General features: G+C 37.4%; 1 long non-coding RNA gene across 1 annotated transcript; it reads left to right on the top strand.

Annotated features, from left to right (window-relative positions):
• Window positions 1-1,107: 1,107 nt before the first annotated feature.
• On the top strand, window positions 1,108-21,130 carry LOC123874262. The gene is made up of 3 exons (XR_006797876.1): window positions 1,108-1,123; window positions 2,184-2,188; window positions 21,063-21,130. It is a non-coding gene; the product is annotated as an uncharacterized LOC123874262 (long non-coding RNA).
• The last annotated feature ends 324 nt before the right edge of the window (window positions 21,131-21,454 follow it).

The following is a 21,454-nucleotide window of genomic DNA, read 5'->3' as shown; positions in this document are numbered from 1 at the left end:
CAGTAGAAAGGCTACGTATATTATTTCTGAAATATTTTATTTTCAAAAAAATTAGAGATCCCTACAAAAATCGTAATAAGCTACCTGTGCGAAGCCGAGGCAGGTTGCTAGTTTATTATATTTTTATTTATTTTAGTTATAACCCTTTACTGTTTAATACACTAGACAGAAGTGCTCCAAGACATTGATTGTTGACATGAAAGGAATTGTATATCTAAGTATGAATTAGGTATTCAATTGATGCGGCAATTTAATCGTTTGTAGAATTTGAGCACATCAAAATGCCAGACTATATAATAAATCCAGACAATAGTCCTTAAAATAATAGTCAGTGCTCCAACTTCAATTAATAGCCCACTTCAAAGAAAGTAAAGTACTCAAAACTTTATAGTGAACAACATCAAAAGTTGCAGTTTCTCACAACTTCTGCAGTTGACAATAAAAAGCGCTTGTATACAGCTAAACAGCTCTATAAATATTTCATTTTTCAGCCGTAAAGTGGTTTGTTTGTGATCCGAATAAAAGTCGTTTGCAGAATTTGCAGAGCGAGAGACCTGTAGCTCGATTTCGTTAAACCTGCATCAATCATTGTTACAATCGCAATTGTTGTTATTGGCTTTTATGCTACTCTTGTTGCAATGCATTGTAGCCAATAGCGAGCGAGCGTCAACGATCGTGACGTTGTAACTGGTCATTCTGCTGCAATCGAGCAGTCGGTCTATCTACGTCGAGCATCTACGGTCCTTTGAAGCATGATTGTAACATAAATGTTACTACAACATTTACATCATAATGTTTCAAAAAAACCCAAGAACTCAGTTCAGTCAAAAATTTATAATTAAGTAGGAACTTCTGATATTATAATGAAATACGTGTGTCTGTTTATTAGTTGGTTGGTCGTTTAATCACGCCGCAACGCACATAATATTTTAATTAAAAACGAGAGTGACATATCTCTCTTCATTTCGGAAATCAAAGCGTTTGTTCCCGAGAACTTTTTAAAAATCGAAATTCACGCGGACGTTAATATTATGAGAATCAACCAACTAATGAGTAAATAGTACGCGACAGGTCAAGATGACAATTGGGGTATAAGGCGGGGGGACGCCCCGCACACCCGCACGTCACCTGCGCTATTCCGCACCGAGTTAGCACGAGGGCTGTGCGGGTGTTCCAAGCATTTTATGCCGAAAAATCAAACAGTTCCCACGAGATCTTTAAAAACCTATATAAATCCACGCGGACGAAGTCGCGCGCATCCTCTGGTATAAAATAAAGTAGAAACTCATCACGATTGATGCTTCGGCCGACAAAAAAGCGCTTGAAAGCTAAACAGCGCTGTAAGCATTTCACTTTTCAGCGCAAAGCAGCGGCTTGTTTGCGATCCGAATAAGACGTTAGGGTAATAAATGTTCCCTTTGACGCGATACGCTGTACTAGTTACAGGGTTACCACACGTGCTAAATATCATACAGAGTGTAAGTCCGATAATAATTATCGGACTTACACTCTGTGAAATAGACAAAAGATAATTGGCAAGTGCGAGTCAGTCTCGCTAACGTGGTGTTCCGTACCATTTTCTTGTACGCAAGAAAACTCAAACCAGCATAGTAAAAACTTTTTCGCTCCAACATCTGCACAAGTTAATGACGGACAGCTCACACCGCCATCTTGATATGATTTACTAAACTAATTATATTTTACTCATGGACACCATTTTTTTTGTAAATTGTAATGTACCTAACAGTATTCGGGGTTTTTCTTTTACTTGTGCTTTAAGACATTGCTACCTGCCAAATCTCATGGTTCTAGGTCAACGGGAAGTATTACATTATAGGCTTTGATTCCCCCAACGGACAAAAACGACATACAGGCAGACCCAACGAAGTAATATAATCATGAATAAACTATGTAGTAATGTGAGAATTTACTTAAGTATGTGAATTTAATGTAATTTTTTTAAACGTACTTAAGGTATCTAGATATATTTTTTGCCGTACTCTTACAGGATCTCATGTGTAATGCAAAATAATGAATATGAATAAGACTATGAATATATTATGTGAGTAGGTGGAAATTCGGGATTGGTTTGAACTTTAACTTATTTTATGTATTTGTGACATAATACGTATGCATAGAGTGTACTTACCAATAAAACGAGCAAGGTAAACACAAGCGCCTAGAGCACGTCGTTCGCGGACCGAATAACATATTGCGGGAGCTTACATTTCCTTTGACGTCGCCGCCCGGCGTGACGCAGCTACCGCAAAATAAGATGAGCATCTACGTCAGAGACATACGAATTAAACTTTTTAAGGTTCCGTACCTACTCGAAGAGTGCCAATGGAACCCTATTACTAAGCCTCCGCTATCCGTCCGTACATTTTGTAGTGTTGAAATCACAGAATATCTATAATAGTACGCGACAGGTTGAGTGGCAATCAGGGTATGAAGCGGGGGACGCCCCGCACACCCCACGCTATGTCGCAGCGGATTAGCACGGGGGTTGTGCGGGTATGCGGGGAGGCTCCACCCCGATTGCCATCTCGACCTGTCGCATACTACTACTATATGTATTTTTATTGCTGCTGTAACAGCAAATAATAAAAGACCCAAGATGGCGAATTGGAAAATGGCTGCTATGCAAATTAAAAAAAGAACATCTTGTACGATGGTACGGAACCCTTCATGTTGAGTCCGAGCATGGTCCAAACGAATTGCGACGGTTTTGTAGTAATTCGGTCTACGCCAATTTATTACTAACTAGCTGATGCCCGCAGCTTCGCCCGCGTGGATTGGTCAGATCCCCTGCAGCATCAGGATTGAGGAGTTGGAATCCAATTTTTTTATGAAACAATGTCGCAAAGTTCCTCTATCGATTAAAAAAGAAATGACGCAAATCGGTTCAGAAATCTCGGAGATTTCGATGTACATAGGTAGAAAAACACAACTCCCTTTTTAAAAGTCGGTTAAAAAAGTAGCCTATGTTACGCCCTGGTGAATCCTCTATTTGTCTGTGAAAATCCCGTCAAAATCGGTTCAGCCGTTCCAAAGATTAGCCTTTTCAAACAGACAGACAGACAGACAGACAGACAAAAATTTTAAAACCGGGTGATTCAGTTATGGTATCGTTCAAATAACCCTATGAGCTTAATATGAGGTAGTTATTTCGAAATTACAGACAGACACTTCAATTTTATTTATTAGTATAGTATAGAAAAGCACACACCAGCTTCTAGTTCGCGCGATTGACAGAGATTAATCGCGATGACTCCCCCTACCCTCGCATCAATCTCTTACCCTTTGACCTATTATTGAGAACTCCCGCAGACTACAGCTAACTTTCGATCCAACGATAGTTTAGTCGATTGCTTGATGAACTTAAAGGCTTGAGGGAGTGCACGGATGCAACAAATAATAAACACAATTTGAATTTTACATCGATCTGTATCTTGAGTATTAGCTAAGTCTGTTTATGTTGTTTTCAAACTACGAAAGTTTTGTCTCAATCGGTCAAGTAAATCAAATTGAACAAATAGGAACTGATTTATCAGTGCTTTGGAATCGTCAAGTGAATCTATAACTGGTCTATGAATCTATAACTGAAAAGAACTCTCGGCAGTGCGGTTGGACCAGTGAAAATGCGGCGGTTGCAAGAACCAGCAAGAAACTCAGCGGTTGCAAGAACCAGCAAGAAACTCAGCGGTTGCAAGAACCAGCACGGAACTCGGTGACCGCAAGAATCAGCACGAAACTCGGCGATCGCAAGAATCAACAAGAAACTTGGCGGTTGCAAGAACCAATAAGAAACTCGGCGGTTACAAGAACCAGCAAGAAACTCGGTGTTAGTAAGAAGTATTTTTATTCGAATTATAAGTATTTTTTGTATCTTTATTTGTAGTATGTTTGTTTTTGTAGTACTTACCTATATTTTTGAGTAAAGGTCATACGTTTGATATAGAGTCTGATTCTGTGGTTTATAATAATTTGACCTTAAGCATAAACACTTTTGGATAAAACATCAAACTATTTGAGAAATTTCAAGTCAGTTATTTGATTTCAGCAACATAATAATAGTCGACATTCTTCAAATTACGAAACAACAAAAAATAACAAATAATCTATGCGCGAATGATAAAAGGAATAAGACCCTTATTTTAATTAGCCCAAGAGTCGAAATTACATCAACATTTGCGATGACCGCTGCTAAGAGCCAGAAGCTAATGAAGGGATCAAAGAGAGCTGTAATTTTATTCAAGAGTAATTTTAGAACAAATGGCTCGACTACCGGATCGATCGGCCGACTGGTCGAGCGACTGATCCGTTCTCTTTGATGTGTAACACGGTTGCCGCGGCTATATGGCTAATTTAGAAATGTTTTTTTTAGGGAAATTCTTTGAATCGATATTTTTAATACTTTGTGTCGGTTTTTTAGATGCCGTTTTAATTGGTCTACCTTCAAAAAAAGGGTTGTTTGAAATATTAGAACATTACATACTCTTACTTGTCAAGAATCTAATCCCAGTTCGGAAACCATATTCTACTGAGAAGTGTAAAATGTAACATATTATTAGTTTGAAATTATCTTGTGGACAACTATGCAAATGCAGGCTTCCACGAAACTCTGTTAATAAGAAATTCGTTATTCTACACTTATAATATTGACGTATAAAGAGGAAAAAATCTATAAAATATATAGAGGGTAACTTCGGCGGGGAGGGGCAACGCACGCACAACAGACGGAAACGTTTAAGTGCGGAAACCAGCCCAGAGAGAAGAAGAAGAAGATATAGAGGGTAATCTCCGGAAGTGATAATTCAATTCTGAAAGTTTTTTCACTGATAAAAAGCTAAATTATTGCCGAGTACTAAAAGTAACGCCAACGAAATCGCGGATAAAAGCTATTTCCTTATAAAGATTATGACTCTCAATGGGTATAATGTTTGTTTCAACAAAGAGACAGTCCTCACATTCTCATCAGATAGAGTTAAAAGCACCACTGATAATAATATCAAAATTAGCGAAAAGCTTGTAAAAGCTTTAATTGTATAGTGGGGGAATTCTGCACCACTCTAACGTTTAATTATCCAATTATAATAGGATAAGCAATCGAGCCGAATGCCCGCAGTAAAAACCTGTTAGTTGTTATTATTGTATTGTTTGCTTGCTTTCAACAAATAAACCTATATTTTCATCATGGATGAATTGTTTTAATTTATGAGATGAAGCATGGTTATAAACCCACTAGCTAATGCCCGCGACTCTATTCACATGGACTTAGGTATTGAAAATACCGTGGGAATTCTTTAGTTACTTATATTTATTAGTAGATAACTAGCCGATGCCCGCGACGGTATCCGCGTGTATTGAGGTTTTAAAAATTCCATGGGAACTCTTTGATTTTCCGAGATAAAAAGTAGCTCATAGAATTCTCCAGGAAAACTACAACCATCCAAAAACACGTGCATCTAATGCTGCGACGTAATCCAGCAAATCTATAAACAAGCACACGTTCGCATTTGTTATATTTTTATGAGTAGTGATGGGTAGCGGTTTTTAAAGGGCATGTGACACACCCGTGTGTCGGACAGGATATATAGACTGGACTGGATTTACCCGGCTGAGTTTGTTGTGGGCTATTCTCAGACTTGGGCGCGTTTAGAACCCTGGTAGCTTTAGTTTTTAGTTACGTAATTAATTATCACCATTATATCGTACTTCAACGATTTCGACCATCAAAAGGAGTACAATTATTGTACCTACTTTGAATAAATGATTTTGACTTTGACTTTGAAACTGTAAATGTTCCTTGTTGTTCTTTTTGAGTTTAGACCCTTGAATATGTGCATATCTCCCGCTCGTAGTTAGTTGTCTCGAAAGCTCCTCGTGATATATTTACGGCCCCAAGTGTACACACTACACAGCTCGCGCACATCGCGTCGTCGGCTGTGTCATGCATAACTGAGCGGTTCCTTCTATTTATTACGTGTTAACGTTACACGAGACGCTGCCTCGTGGGCCTTGTGGTGAGCTTGATCGGTTGCAGGCCATGGGCCAAAAAAAATATTTAACGCTTAGTCCACGCCATAATTATAACAAGTTTTTCTGTAATCTGTAGGTAGGTATCGCCTCCCAACGACGTCTGCGCATTATCTGTGGACGTTTGGACTGGCGGTGGCTGAAATTGAAACTATCTTGCGTGATTATGTGTCCCAGGTCTCTCTCTGTCCCACGATAGGTACCTACTCGTCTAACAATATCGAGCATAGAAATAGTCTATAATATCTTCTTTGTATATTTTGATACTCACCATTTACAATTGGCATCGCGGCCGAAATTCATTCAGATCATTATTATTTTAACTCTTATGCCCAAAACATCAACCACATGCACAATAATCTGGTAACCACCGTTTAAACATCCCACGAAATTTTCTACTATTGCAATGCATTGCATAATAGTCGAAATTCCTTCATTAATAAGTAATCCATGTATTACGAAATCCCTACATGAGAAATATTGATATTAAATATCTAGTAAAATACCTGTCTCTTGCAAATATCCCATTAGAAACATAACATGTAAACATCTTTATAAGAAACTTGTTATATTTTAATCTATTCTTGAAACAAAATGTGATGTTATTTGTATATCCTCAAGCGAGTTTCTGTCAGAAATAAATCTACATGTTACTTCAGAAAAATACGTCGTATCCAAACGTTTCTTTTCGTATTTGTATACTGCGTACATGGATACGTATTTTATCATCATCATCATCGCCGGCGCACTACTGAGCTCGAGTCTTCTTGCAGAATGAGAAAGGTACGTATCATAGTCCACCACGCTGGCCAAATCCAGATTCGCAGAGTTCATAGACCTTTAAGAACATTATTTATTTATTTATTTAATTAATTATTTAATTAGAACGGACCTTTTAAGTCCAATTACACTAATTAAATTAAGTTACACAATAAAAATGAATTTGTGAATGAATTATGGATAGCTCTCAGGGTCTCAGGCATGCAGGTTTTCTCACGATGTTTTCCTTCACCGTTAAAGCCAGTGATATTTGATTGCTTAAAACGCACTCCGAAAAGGTGCGTGCCCAGGATTGAACCCCCAACCGAACTCACGGATAAGTGGCCGACATCTTAAATACTAGGCTATCACACGTAAACAGTGAAAATCTAGATTTTACCTACTTGACTACCTACAGCCATTGTCTCATAATTGTATCAAATGTAAGAAAATGATCAGTTATAGTGAATAACACCAATAACACAAGTGAAACAATCATGTTATCTGTATCTGTTATTGACATTGATATTGTAAGACGATACGTGTGCCATATTCGTCACGCGCGGCAGTGACAGCTCGCGTGACGTCGCATACAACCACACGATTGACTTATTTATTGGAAATATTAGTTTTGTGTTTTCCTTCCTCTCCTCGTTCCTCATAAACCACAGATCACACTAGAGAAACATCGGTATAATTATTTTTTTTCATTTTTAGGGTTCCGCATCCGAAGGGTGCCAACGGGACTAAGCTTTCGTTGTCCGTCCGTCCGCCCGTCTGTCTGTCAGCAGGGCTTACCTCGTGAACCGTGATAGGTAGGTAGAGAGTTGAAATTTTCACAGAATGTGTATTTTTATTGCCGCTATAACAACAAATAATAATAAAATTATCGAAAGAGCCGCTATGAAAATTAAAAAAAATAGAAGTGTTATTTCTTGTACGACGTACGGAACCCTTCTATGCGAGTCTAACTTGCACTTGACCGTTTACTCATTAGTCGTCAACGATATCTCAGTATGTAGGACCTAGTAGCATAAGTAGGCAGTAACGATTCTTTTGCCAGCAAATTAGAACGGAGCCTAAAAAATACCAACTTTGTCATACTTTTATTTTCTTATTTTCCTTTAAAAAAACAAGAATAAAAAACAGCACGTTGAGTCAATATTAGAGGTTGAAGAACTCGGAGGGAATATTAAATCGTAATAACAATCTCATTGGAATAATAATATCGGGAGGAATAACGGCCCGTTTACACCATCCGTCCGTCAGTCTGATGATTCGTTACATGAACAGGCGTCCACGTATTTTCGTAAACCTTATCTTGATTTAATACGTTACAAGTGTAAATTAAAATTTTATAATATATATATAAACAAGTGAAGGTTACAGTAACTAGAAAAAAGCTGATAACTTTCAAACGGCTGAACCGATTTTCTTGAATTATAGCTAAGAACACTCTCGATCAAAGCCACCTTTCAAACAAAAAAAAAACTAAATTAAAATCAATTCATTATTTTAGGAGCTATGATGCCACAGACAGATACACAGATACACACGTCAAACTTATAACACCCCTCTTTTTGGATCGGGGATTACTTGGTTTAAATTCGTAAAAGATATTAATATTAATTATGTTTTCTAAAACCATGTCCCTTATTAGCACATAGTTATTATACATATTACGATTGTAAACGATATGATATTACATCATTGGTTATAATTTCTGGTTTTAACACAAAAAATGTTTCCTTTGATAATAAAACTGGAAGATGTATCAGAGACGTCGAGGTGTCTGGGAATCGAACCCTCATACCCTTGATGAGTTTTTAAAATCGTAGAAGTTTGTAAAACCGGATATGTGTGAAAAGATTTCTAATCTGTAAATTAACCTTTAAAAAATTAAATAATTGCAAGTATCAAATTAAGTTATTCAAATTTTTTCACTATAAGTTTGGGGATGCCCTCCGATTTTTTTTTTAAATTTGCCGGGCGATTTCAGTCTCATCTTTCATTAGCCAGACTCTAGTAGTTTCTAGTTTTAAGTTTAGTTGATAATTTGTATGAATTGTATTTTATTCTTTTTTTTTTTTGTGATTTTGTTGAGCAGAATAAACTTTTATTTATTTATATCACAATTCGGAAGAAAACGATTCGTCGATATTGTGAACGGGCCGCAACATGGCGGTCAGAAATGGCGCGAATTGTAAATCCCGCGCGTTTTATTCCGCGTCTCGGAATAATTCCTCGCGCGAACCCCACATTATTGGGAGCTGAACATTATACCTTGTTAAAATATTGAGTTAATTTTAATGGTACAGTCAGCCGCATACTCTCCATTCAAGCTAATAGATCATTTACACAAATTAATAAAATTGAATTGAAGTGTCTGTCAATGGCAGTGGCAAGCGCTGTACTCTTATTAGTGGGAGGTCCCGGGTTCGATTCCCGGTAGGGATTTCTAAATTTATATTTCTGTATTCTAGTCTGGTGGGAGGCTTCGGCCGTGGTTAGTAACCACCTTGGCAGAGCCGTGTAGTAAAGCGATTTCACGTTTCGTTACGATGCCGTGTAGAAACCAAAGGGGTAGGGGTTTAGTAAAAAGCTTCCATCTTAGACTGCATCATCACTTACCACCAAGTGAGATAACAGTCAAGGGCTAACTTGTATGTAGTATCTGAATAAAATAATAATCCAATACCACTAAACATCGTTAGAAATCTGGGTGCCTGAGAGTTCTCTGTAATTGTTCTCAAAGGTGTGTGAAGTCTGCTAATTCACACTTGGTTTGTGTGGTAGATAGACTATGGGCAAACTCGTGATAAGCGATCGTTTCAAGTGGCGTACAAAACATGGTCTATGATCGTCTTATAGTAAAGTTACAAAACAAGGTCGTAAACGTTTTATATGGCGTGCAGAAAGTGGTCTTTAAACGTCTCATGTGGCGTACATTACGTCATGCTTGCTTTTGTCCTGTCTTTGGAACTTTCACAGGCAAATAGATGACTATAATTATCATATATCCGGGTTACTAATTTCGGAGCACATACAAAGCTGACTACCAAACTTGTTTAGTTGGCGAAGCATCTGAAAAAGAAGAAATGGAAATGCTCAAATATTTCTTTCAGACTGTACAGAAATCGTATTAAAGATACCCTTATTACTTACCATAAAACATTATTTTAATTTAAAAAATTATTATGGTAAACAAGTTTATTGAACTCTTTGCCAAAAATATTATAAAAAGCATACAAATATGTATTTTAGACTCTAAGGTAAAATGTGATCTAAATAAAATATGAGGAATTAGGATGAGCGCACATTGCCTCGTAGATAATTTCTCTTTTTCTTCTCTCGAAGTACTTACTATTTGGTAAAATGAAAATGTGGTTATCCGAGAGTAACTTACGGCTTTAGCCTAGGTATAAAATTTATTCCATGTTGATGAAATTGGGCCTAAATATAACCTGAGATACCTATCTACACAGGTTGATCCAAATTTCACGCAGGCAATGCCGAGAGTCGCTGTTATATAAATTCCTGCGTAAAATCCAGGATAATGGGTAAAATATTCACCTTTGAGAGTGTAATGTATTCTCTGTGGAGGCTCTGGCGGGACAGGCGGGATGAGCGGGACAGGCGGGATGAGCCGGGATACACCGGGATGAAATACGACGGAGGCGTGACAGGACCAATTAACGATCCTCGAAGTATATCCCGACGGAACTTGACACCTGTGACATGAGAGGACTGGAAATACAGCCTTTGGAAGTTTTTAAAAGGTAATATTGACTTTTAATTTGAAACTTTGTTTAATTTATTCTTGGTTGTACCCTAAAGGTTGTCGCAGATTACGATTACTACAGTAAAGTACTTTTACTTTTGATGACTTTTGACGCAACAGGTTGCAAAACTTAGGTGGGACACATAGATTACAGAGTCAAAAGACGTTCGGGTGTTACGGTTTTGAAATGATGAAATCAAACGAGTCGCAGAGAGTCACTGAATTCAGGCGGTGCAGTGCAAGACTGTGGCATGTGGCCCTACAAGACACCACCAGTGGAAATATGGAAATTTCTGCCGTGCGTGCAGAAAAGAGCCGATTGATGTTCTGTTTTTTAACCCCCGACCCAAAAAGAGGGGTGTTATAAGTTTGACGTGTGTATCTGTGTATCTGTCTGTGGCCTCGTAGCTCCTAAACTAATGAACCGATTTTAATTTAGTTTTTTTGTTTGAAAGGTGGCTTGATCGAGAGTGTTCTTAGCTATCATGCAAGAAAATTGGTTGAGCCGTTTGAAAGTTATCAGCTCTTTTCTAGTTACTGTAACCTTCACTTGTCGGGGGTGTTATAAATTTTTAATTTACACTTGTTAATAATAAGTTACAATAGTCCTATGTTCACCAGTGGACGTCTACCGGTTGATGACGATAACGATTACTATAGGTCTACTTGATCAATATTGTGTTTCTATAATGAAATATAACCTAAAATAACGAAAACTGACAAACCATTGTTTACGAGTATCAGATTTATTTATGCTCCACGGATATCGGCGCCCGCATCCAATGCCGCTGTCCCGGCTGTCGCCATGCGTCACGTTTTCAGTCCAATTGGCCAATCGAACCCCTCGCTTCACGTCAAAAATTAATAAAACATTCGCTAATTGTCTTCAGCATGCCGTTTATTCATACCTTTTATAAAACTGATTGATTTTTAGAGTTCAGTATCTATAGAGAGAAAAAGAATCCCTTTATAGAATCACTTCGTTGTCTATCTGTCTGCCTGACACGACCCGTCAAGGGAATTAAACCCTTAGGGTACTTTTCGTTGACGTAGAATCATGAAAGGCAGGTAGCAATGTCTTATAGCACAAGTAAAGGGGAAAATCTAAAAACCGTGAATTTGCACTAAATAAATTAAAAAGTGATATTTTTACTGTTCCGTACCTCAAAAGGAAAAACGGAATCCTTATAGGATCACTTTGTTGTCTGTCTGTCTGTCTTTTTATCTTTCATCTTGTGAATTAAATTAATAACACAGTGATTTTATTTATTACTAGATTATGCCCGCGTATTCACCTGCGTGGATTTAGGTTTTGAAAAATCCCGTGGGAATTTTTTGATCTTCCGGGATAAATAATTGTAAGTTTCAAAGTTACACGGTCTAAAGAATTCACATACAAATCTATAAGCTCGTGTAATTTTGAAACTAGTTATTTTTCGGAAAACTGGCAAACCACAGACAGATATAAATTCGATCGATCAAAATTGATCGAACTTAATATGTCTGTGGTGTCTTCGAGGATCGAGCAAAATTACATCGAGTTATCGGTTAATATTCCAAAGAGAAGCGAACTACTTTTGTATGGATATAGTGACGGAGAATCTTCTGTTTAACTCGACTCCCACAGTCGAGTAAAAATTAAAATCGTTCGTTAATTATTAATAAAATTATTATCTTTGGCACGCCTCTTTCATGCCTCGTTCGTGCCTCTTTCATATTTCAGGTCGCTAGCTGTCCCCGCGAGCCGCTCCGCTGTGAATGTATTGCCCCTGAAGGGTGCATATTTTACCCCTATATGCGCAGTTTTTAGGGGAACTTTTTCCCACTCAACTCAACGACCACACTTGATATTTTTCCCTCGGAATCATTTGTGTCTGACGTTAAAGATAAATGATTGTTGGATGGCTTTCGAAACAAAAAATTGGTTTGGAATTAAATTTTTTAGGTAATACTCGTATTTTAAAAAAAGTTTGTGATTTTAACCAATTTACTTATAACACTAGTTGTACGTAGTTATCAAAAATAAATACAACCCTCATGAACGGTTTTGATAAATTTAAATTTTAGTAAAATTATATAACCTTAGTTTGATTTGACTGTATTGTAAATTTTGGCTATTATTTGATCTTCTGATTTTCAGATCCAAATTCTAAAACAATTGAATTGAAACAGTTCAATTGTGTACGAAGAATCAAGAATCAAAAGGTTAATTTCCTATAATCCGCTAAAAAAGGCAATATGGTACAACAAGCAGCATGCGACTTGCACCACCCGTCCTCCTACAGCTAAACATGCAGGAGTTAGTCACCAAGCAAGTCCCATATCATGGACTTCCGCAAAGTAACGCCTACTTCTATACAACAGTTCAATTGGTTTTAAAACAGCTTCACACTTTGTGTCACGTTGCGTAGGTGTGCGTAGGCGCTGAGTTGTCTGCCCGGATTATTGTCAGTACAGCGATCATCGGTACACCGACGTGAACAATTATTATTATTGTAACCAGATTACACTATCCACTGGGTCGACTGCGGTAAATTATGGGTTTACACGGCATTCATGGAGAAACTACAGTGTCACTAAATAATTATAATTTAGGTGTCATCATCATTATCATCGTCAAGCGCTAGACGTCCACAGCTGGTCTCTTGTAGCGACTTCCGCCGCAGTCTTGCGCCGCCGCCATCCAGCGGCTCCCTGCGACCCGTTTGATGTTGTCTGTCCACCTGGTGGGCAGTACAGCATAATATTGGTATATTGAGACATTGTATACAATAATAGAGGTCTATCCAGACCTAAGTATCTAAACAGACCTCTATTTATGGAATAGTTTGTTCTTCATAGCAATGGTTTGCTCTTAATAGCTATACTTACTTATGGTTTGTTCTTAATAGCAATAGTTTATTCTTCACTAGAAGATGCCCGCGACTTCGTCCGCGTGGATGTAAGTTTTTAAGAATCCCGTAGGAACTGTTTAATTTTCCGGGATAAAAAGTTGTCTATGTCAATTACATGGACGCAAGCTACTTCGGTATCAAATTTAATACAAGCGGATGGATCTTCAGGAATCCCGTGGGAACTCTTTGATTTTCCAGGATAAAAAGTTTCGTCCACCAAATTTCGTCTGAATCGGTTAAACTGTTGGGCCGTGAAAAGGTAGCAGACAGACGGACAGACAGACACACTTTTGCATTTATAATATTAGTATGGATAGCAATAGTTTGTTCTTCCACCACACCGCACCGGACAGATGTAATTTTTTGCATGGATATATGTAGTTCAAAACCCGGAGAGTGAACCAGGAAATCAAAGAGTTCCCATGGAATTTTTAAAAATCTAAGTAAATCTAATCTATCTCCGCAAAGTTAGAAGTTGGGATCGAATCGATCGAACCGCGATTAGGAGGCCAGCCTCGTTACCACTTTGCTATCAACGCTCCAAATAATTAGATTAGGCTAGCAATAGCAACATCATATTATATTGTAACACCAACAATAAATGAACTTGATAAGCAATATTTACTTTCTCCCCAACTTTTTATTCCCAATTTCAAACATAAATAATTACCCCTCATATATTCCCAAAAACAAACGATATTCCATTTCCGAGATACAAATTAATTAAATAAGAGGCAGCCATTGCCGGCGTAATTTTACAAACATTAAACAATTTGAACTGATCAGGAATATCGAACAAATCACACACAACAGTCATGGAAAGGGTTTCTTCCACTTCGTTCATCTAGAGGTGATATAATAATATCGTTGATCACAAAATAACTGGCCAAGTGCGAGTTCGTTTCGGGTTCCGTGCTCGGGAATTTTTTTCGACATTTTGCACGATAAATCAAAAACTATTGTGCATAAAAATAAATAAAAATCTGTTGTAGAATCTACACGTAAAGCCCTTTCATATGTATTAGCAACACTGGCTAAAATACTGTTTATTATCAGCAACACTGACCAAATTACTATTTTTATATAACTTTTGTGTAATGAAACAAGTGTAGCCACGTCAATACACCTTATTAAATATGTTATTATACCTTTGTCAATATACGTTTCATGACAAGACGTATATTGACAAAGGCAATTATTATTGTCCGGAAGTAGTTGGAGTTTTCTTCGAGAGTCGGGCCAGCCCGCTCAGTCAGTGTATTTTTGTACTCCAATCGAGAAAGTGTGAAGTGGAATATTGTCAAGTGTTGAAGTGTTAAAGTGGCAAATTGTAAAGACAAGTGGTAAAGTATAAGAAATACAGCATTAATTATGAGTAAGTTATGTTTTATTTCACTACTATTAATAATAATAAAATTAAAATCCTGAGATCACAAAATGTAGGTATCTGTTGGCGCGATCTGAGTTAGCGCCAACATATGATACCTACACCACTTGGTATAGTTATCTTACTTTGAAAATAGAAAATACATACTAATTTTTTGTTCATAAGATGCATTTTTTTTTGTGATGTAAACACAAATTCACGGTTTTCGCATTTTTTCCTTTACTTGTGTTATAAGATCTAGCTACCTGCCAAAGTTCATGATTCTAGGTCAACGGGAATTACCCTATAGGTTTTCTTGACAGACATGACCAACGGACAGACACAAAAAAGTGATCCTGCAAGGGTTCTTTTTTCCTTTTGAGGTATGGAACCCTATTAAATGATCCAATTCAGTTTGCATGCGTCCACAGCTGGACACAGGCCTTTTCAAGAGTCGTCCTCCGCCTTTCTCATACATCCTCTTCCCGCCACCTTCTTTAGGTCATCAGTCCAGCGCATTGGAAGTCGGCTTAGTTATCTGTAGGTACACCTACGGTCTTCATTCCAGACTAAGTCTGCCCATCGACGGTTTCTGCGACAGACATGACCCACCCTGCCAAGATAATAAATGATTCTATGATAAATATCAAAACAGAATCCCTTAAGAGTTTGGCCGTAAAATTTGTTGAGAGGTATAAAAAAGATCGTGGAAAAGTTCGAAGAAATACTGTGTTTTCATTTTGTAAATCTTTAACAATTACTCAGTTAAGAGGGGTATCTCCGCCACTCGCTTCATACAAACGTAGTTATTAGTAGATATTAGTTTCTAGAATATGTCTGCAAAATTTCATGGACTTTGGTTGCTTAATATTCAAATGAAATTAGAACTACGATTGTATGAAGCGAGTAACGGATAGAGCCCTGTTAAAGAAGTCTGTGCGTTTCGTTCAAAATTTCTCATACGAACAAAGTGGAATAAACCATGGAAAATGGGAAATGGCCACCAAAACGTAAAATTGGTAAGTGGCAATATTCAAATCGCATTGATGAATTTAGCGTACGGGCGCGATCAATTATTCGCCGGTACAAAGGTAATTGTCCGTTGCGGTGCTTTGCTCATATTTGTCTAAATCAATGACCTACTCGGACCATCACTCCTGTTTACACTACACGACAATCGGAGCTTCTACGTCGACGTGATCTACATTTTCCAATACCTATTAAATTGTATACTACATGCCATCAAATATGTAAAAGTACCTACTCTGACCAGTGGGTAATTTATATCAATCTATTTAGTAGTATAAGCTAAGGTAATAAATAATAAGGTGAAAAGGTCAGTCCTGGCACGACAATTACTATTTTAGGTATGTGGTCATAGCTGAAAATCAGCATCCTGCGTTTTATGCGTAATGTATTATGCTCGGCTGTATACAAATTCGAGGTGGTGTCATATTATATAAAAATGGTATATTTATGTTTGTCTTTGACACAAACAGCAAAAATTTTTTTTTTACTTCTTTCTTTCAATGTTTCGTTATTCAACCTTTCGCTTTGCGTAGATACTGATGGAGAGCACAGTACAACCATATTATATACCTATTGTATTTTTAAGTGTTTTGTGAACATGCTGTGGGCGTACCTTAAAATAATAAATAAATAAATATTGTACTTCACTATAATAATGAAAATAAAATTTCAATACTTAATAATATTTAAATTGCGATTGTATCTTAAGTTTTATGGCTGACAAAAATGTTCAAATCCGACAGTAAAGCCTAACTCTAATCAATCTAAGATTAAGGGTATGGATTTAACAAAATTGCCTTTATCTTTCCAGGTCGGTATCTCAGAGCTTATCGTCACTCAGATATAAACTTGTCGTATCGTTTTCGCATCGTTATCTTAAAATAGAGATAATCCCATACTTAGTGACTATGAATATGTAGAGCCACTTTGGTACCAGCAAGTGATGTGTGAACAGATAGATTTGAATTATACATAATTGAAATGGTTGAGTAAATTAATCCACCTACTATGATATCATATTTTGACTTAGGCCTAATAATAAATCACCTTAGATGTCAAAACACATTGGTGCTATTTGTTAAAAATAATTTTTAATTGATAAAAATAAACAATCAGTGGTAAATATGGGTTTAATGAAAATGTCTACCCGTTACAAATTAGTTCACTTCCATCGACTGCATCATCACTTGCCACCAGATGTGACCGTAGTCAGGGACTAATTTATAACGGAATAAAAAAATATACTATAGTAAAACTGTAAAAATTTAAATTGGTGTTCTCTCAATTTTGAGAAAGAGCAAAAAGCTTAGACGTCTAGACATCTAAAATAACTAAACGAGAAAGAAGTATTGTATTTTTTCTGAAAAAACTTTGGAAAAGTTAGCAACAGCTGACGTTGTTGTATAGTTTTTGTTTAGAACTAAATCAAAAAACAAAAAGTATCTAAGAAAAGTACAAAATGTAATAAGTGAAAGTATTCAAACTACCTGAGTACTAGGTAAAAATTGTTTAGAAATCTCGTTTGTCCAATTAAACTAAATTATGTGCATTGATTTATTCAAACACTCAATTATACAGAAAATTGACATTTTGTTTAAGAAAAAAATCGGCCAAGTGCGAGTCGGGCTCGCGCACCGAGGATTCCGTAACTTGAAGGATACGTGTAATTTGTTGCTTAATTAATTATCTCCGATTGCAAATGCAAGTTTGTAATTGCAAAAAAAGTTTTAATGTGATATTGACCACAAATTAACAATTTTTGGATTTTTTCGATAACTTGAGATGGTGTTAGACCTTGTTTGATTGTAGGTAGGTACTTATAAGCTTTTGATTAATTTTCGAGTATCAAAGTATGTGGTATAAATAACAGTATATTTTTTTGATTACGTTGGTTTAAAAGCTTTAAATGTAGTATAGAAGCAGGCGTTATTTTGCGGAAGTCCATAATATACAAGGAACCAAAAGCTTAATTTGCTATAATCCGCCAAACCAAAGAAATCTTTGCAAGTAGGCATTGTAAGGTCTACATCTCCTGAAGATGCTCCGGTGTCGGGGCGAAACGTGCGTCGAGTGGTGTTAGGATTTGTGTGGTGCTGCGTGGTGAAGAAGTGATAAGGGTCATATTTTGAGGCACGGAACCCTAAAAAAGCTATAAAGAACACTTTTCATAACAAAAACTTGTAATCGTAATAATATTTAGGAGATTCCAAAATAAAATATTCAGCGTGAACAAATGTAAAGAGAAAGATTTACAATTCCCCTCCAAAGCCCTACAGTCTACACTCGTTATGTTGTTTCTTTTGATACAATAATTTTCCTTTTACAATTCTCGTGCCTTATTGCTTCTTAATATTTCTTTTGTCTTTCGAATTATATTTGGTCACGTACCTGATTATATTTTCGCTGGTAACCAGGTACCTTTTTACACGAATTTCCAAAAAAAGAGTGTAATGCTTTCAGAGTGTAGGCATGTATGTGACTTTCTTTATTCCACCGTAATTTCTGAATGCCTGAACAGATTTTGATGTATGGGGTATCGTTAGAATCCTTATATCATCCCGAGTGACCTAGCTATAATTAAAAAACCATAGGTATAGCAGGTGTATGGCAAATTTGAAATCCAAAGCTAGTTTTTCCTTGTGGGTGAAAGCTGGTGGCTTGATAAGCCTCCAGCTTTCAACTGCCCGCAAGATAATAACTATAGTGAATAGTGATTGGTATATTGCTATATTATATTATAAAATATACTTTTGAAAATAGTAACTGCTGAGTTTCTTACCAGCTATTCTCACTAGGATTAGCAGATTATACTATAAGAAAGTATAGGAAGAGTCAGTAAGAAAATCAGAACAAGAAAAGGCTTTTGACAGCTTCTAGGATTTTTCACAACTATAATACAGGCTTGCGCTTGACTGATATCACATCAGACAGGAGATGATGGCTAAGGTGAAGTGCGCCTGCCCAGAAGGTGCCTATTCACTCTTCTTTTGAAGATACCAATATTATAGCGTTGGAAACACTGGTGTCGCGAGTTCTGGTTTTAAGTTATTATCGTAACAAGTAAATAGGCTATTAAGTGTAAAGGCAACAACTTAGTAATATTTGTAGGCCGGCAGTTAAGTAACGGCAAACTAATCATTATTAATTCATTACAGAGTGGGTCCCGATGGTCTATTTGTTAAATGGGGCGTGATTTATGTTTGGGCGAGCGCTGAAGTAGGACGCGCGAAGCGGCCGCCACCGGCGAAACAAGGAACGATTTAGTTTATTCAGATGAATTCTTTGTTGAAACCCATTAAAATAATTGAGTACTAGATGATATTCGTGGCTTCATCTACTCGAAGGTATAATTTATCCTATCTTCTCGGTAGGAATGGCATTCCGAACCAGTAATAAATTTGACTGAATAAAAATCACTTGTAAAAGTTTATTTGAATAATGATATTATGTACTCTATTGTATCCTTTTTTTTATTCTATTGCCTATTAAATGATGCCCACGAGTTCATCCGCGTGGATTAGGTGTCTTACAAATCCCGTGGGAGCTCTGATTTTGCAAGATAAAAAGTAGCCTTCATAATATTGTATAGATGAAGCCTATGAATTAATCTACCTGGCTTTAGTTTCTTTAAGAAATCTTTGTTGTTCCGGTAAGTATATCTAATACACCATAAGGAGGACTTTTCGTTGTCACAGAATGTAGTGTCAGCCAGCCAAAACTCTACAAAATTAGAAGTTCGGAGCGATGTATAAGCATTACAAGGCGAAATATCCAAACCAAACACACGTAAATATTAAATTAGCTTCCCGGTTCAAGTTAATGAACCTTATTAATACTATCACGCAAACGCTCGATCAGTGACTGTTGGTTTTGTTACAAGCCCTATTACAAATACAACCCTTCTTTTCGATACAAGGCTGACCTTCAAAATATCTACACGTATTAGTTCAAGATAAAAACACATATTTGTGGCTAGAAAATTAAAACGACCAGATCAGGTCGCGATATTGGCTATCGGTTTTCTAGCGGATATAGGTATGTATTTTGGAGAGTGCTCAGGAGGCCCATAATCCTGTTCCTCCACCGTTTTACAACAGAACAGCGACAAATCGTGAGCGCTGGCATCCTTATGTGGTTGACCTTGACATCCAACTCGAGGCAATAGTGAACAGGCATCAAAGTCAAAGTCAAAATCATTTATACAAAGTAGGTACAATTGTACTCCTTTTGATGGTCGAAATTGTCAAATTTGTACGATATTATTGGTGATAATTAATTACGTAATTTAAAACTAAAGCTACGAGGGTTCCAAACGCGCCCAAGTCTTCTAGGCATCTTCTAGGTAAGCGCCTACCAACTCAGACCTCATCATTTGCTTTGCTTAAAGCATGATTGTCGTCATAGCGCAAGCCTGTTATGCAGTAAAAAAAGGTACACTGAAAGTTAAATGAGTATTGTGTATTGTGAGCTCCGATATTTCTAACCCACTATGAAATTTCTTTATTTTTCTAGTGTCTTCGTTATAGTATTTTTGAATCAATAGACGTTCACCCACAGCTGCTCGAAATAAGTCTCTCGTAGGAACTTTCATACGCCACCTGAATCCAGCGTATGCATAGTGTAGGTATAACTGTATAGTTTATAGTTTAATGAACTCTATATTCTAATTTGGAATCTCGTGTCGCAGTGACATCGTCTGTCTACAAACGAATGACAAAAATGTGACTATTTTGTAAACTCTCAAATTTAAACTGCGCCGCGCCGCGGCACTCCTTTGATCAGCTTGTTTGTGACGCGGTTATTTCGAACGCGAGAGAGAGACGGCACGAGACACAATTAATTGGTTTCAAAGTTAAAGGGTTGACAATGACATGCTCCGTATTTCATTTGGAATTTGAAGTTGTTCTCCTTTTTGTCACGTCATTTTTATTTTTAGACAAGGAAAGACGGAATGTGTCTATTTTGTGTATGTTTTTGTAATCAACTTCAATAGAAATCGGTCAAGTGCGAAACTGACTCACCTACGAATAGTTCCATACCATCGTAGAAAAAATAACACTCTTTTATCGTTTTGATAGCGGCAACAAAAATACACATGGCAACTCTCTATAGTACGCGACGGGTTAGATGACAATCGGGGTATGAGGCGGGGGGACACCCCGCACACCCGCACGTCTCCCGCTGTCACCCAAAGCGGGTAAGCGCAGGGGTTGTGCGGGTGAGCGGCGTCCCCACCCCGATTGCCATCTCAACATGTCACGCACTATACCGACAGTTCACGAGATACAGCCCGCTGACAGACAGACAGACAGACGAACGGACGGACAGCGGACGGACGGCGGACGGAGCGGAGGCTTAGTTAGGCGAAGCGGGGGCCTGCCACCCTTCTTTTGAAGATAAATAACTGGATAGTATATCTAAACTAGAACGGAAACCGGAAGGGCATCCCATATTCTAGCAGCGCGAAAGTAGAAGCGAGGAAGTGAAGCGCTTCGCACGAGTTCGTGGAATGTCGACTATTTAGGGGCGGAAAACTTTAGGGTATAAACCGCGTAAGTACTGATAAAATAAAAGCCGAGGCAGGAA

Source organism: Maniola jurtina, chromosome 18, assembly GCF_905333055.1.
Source record: "Maniola jurtina chromosome 18, ilManJurt1.1, whole genome shotgun sequence".
Lineage (NCBI taxonomy): Eukaryota > Metazoa > Arthropoda > Insecta > Lepidoptera > Nymphalidae > Maniola > Maniola jurtina.
The sequence above is the reverse complement of the archived record's forward strand: the minus strand, read 5'-3'. Positions and strand labels throughout refer to the sequence as shown.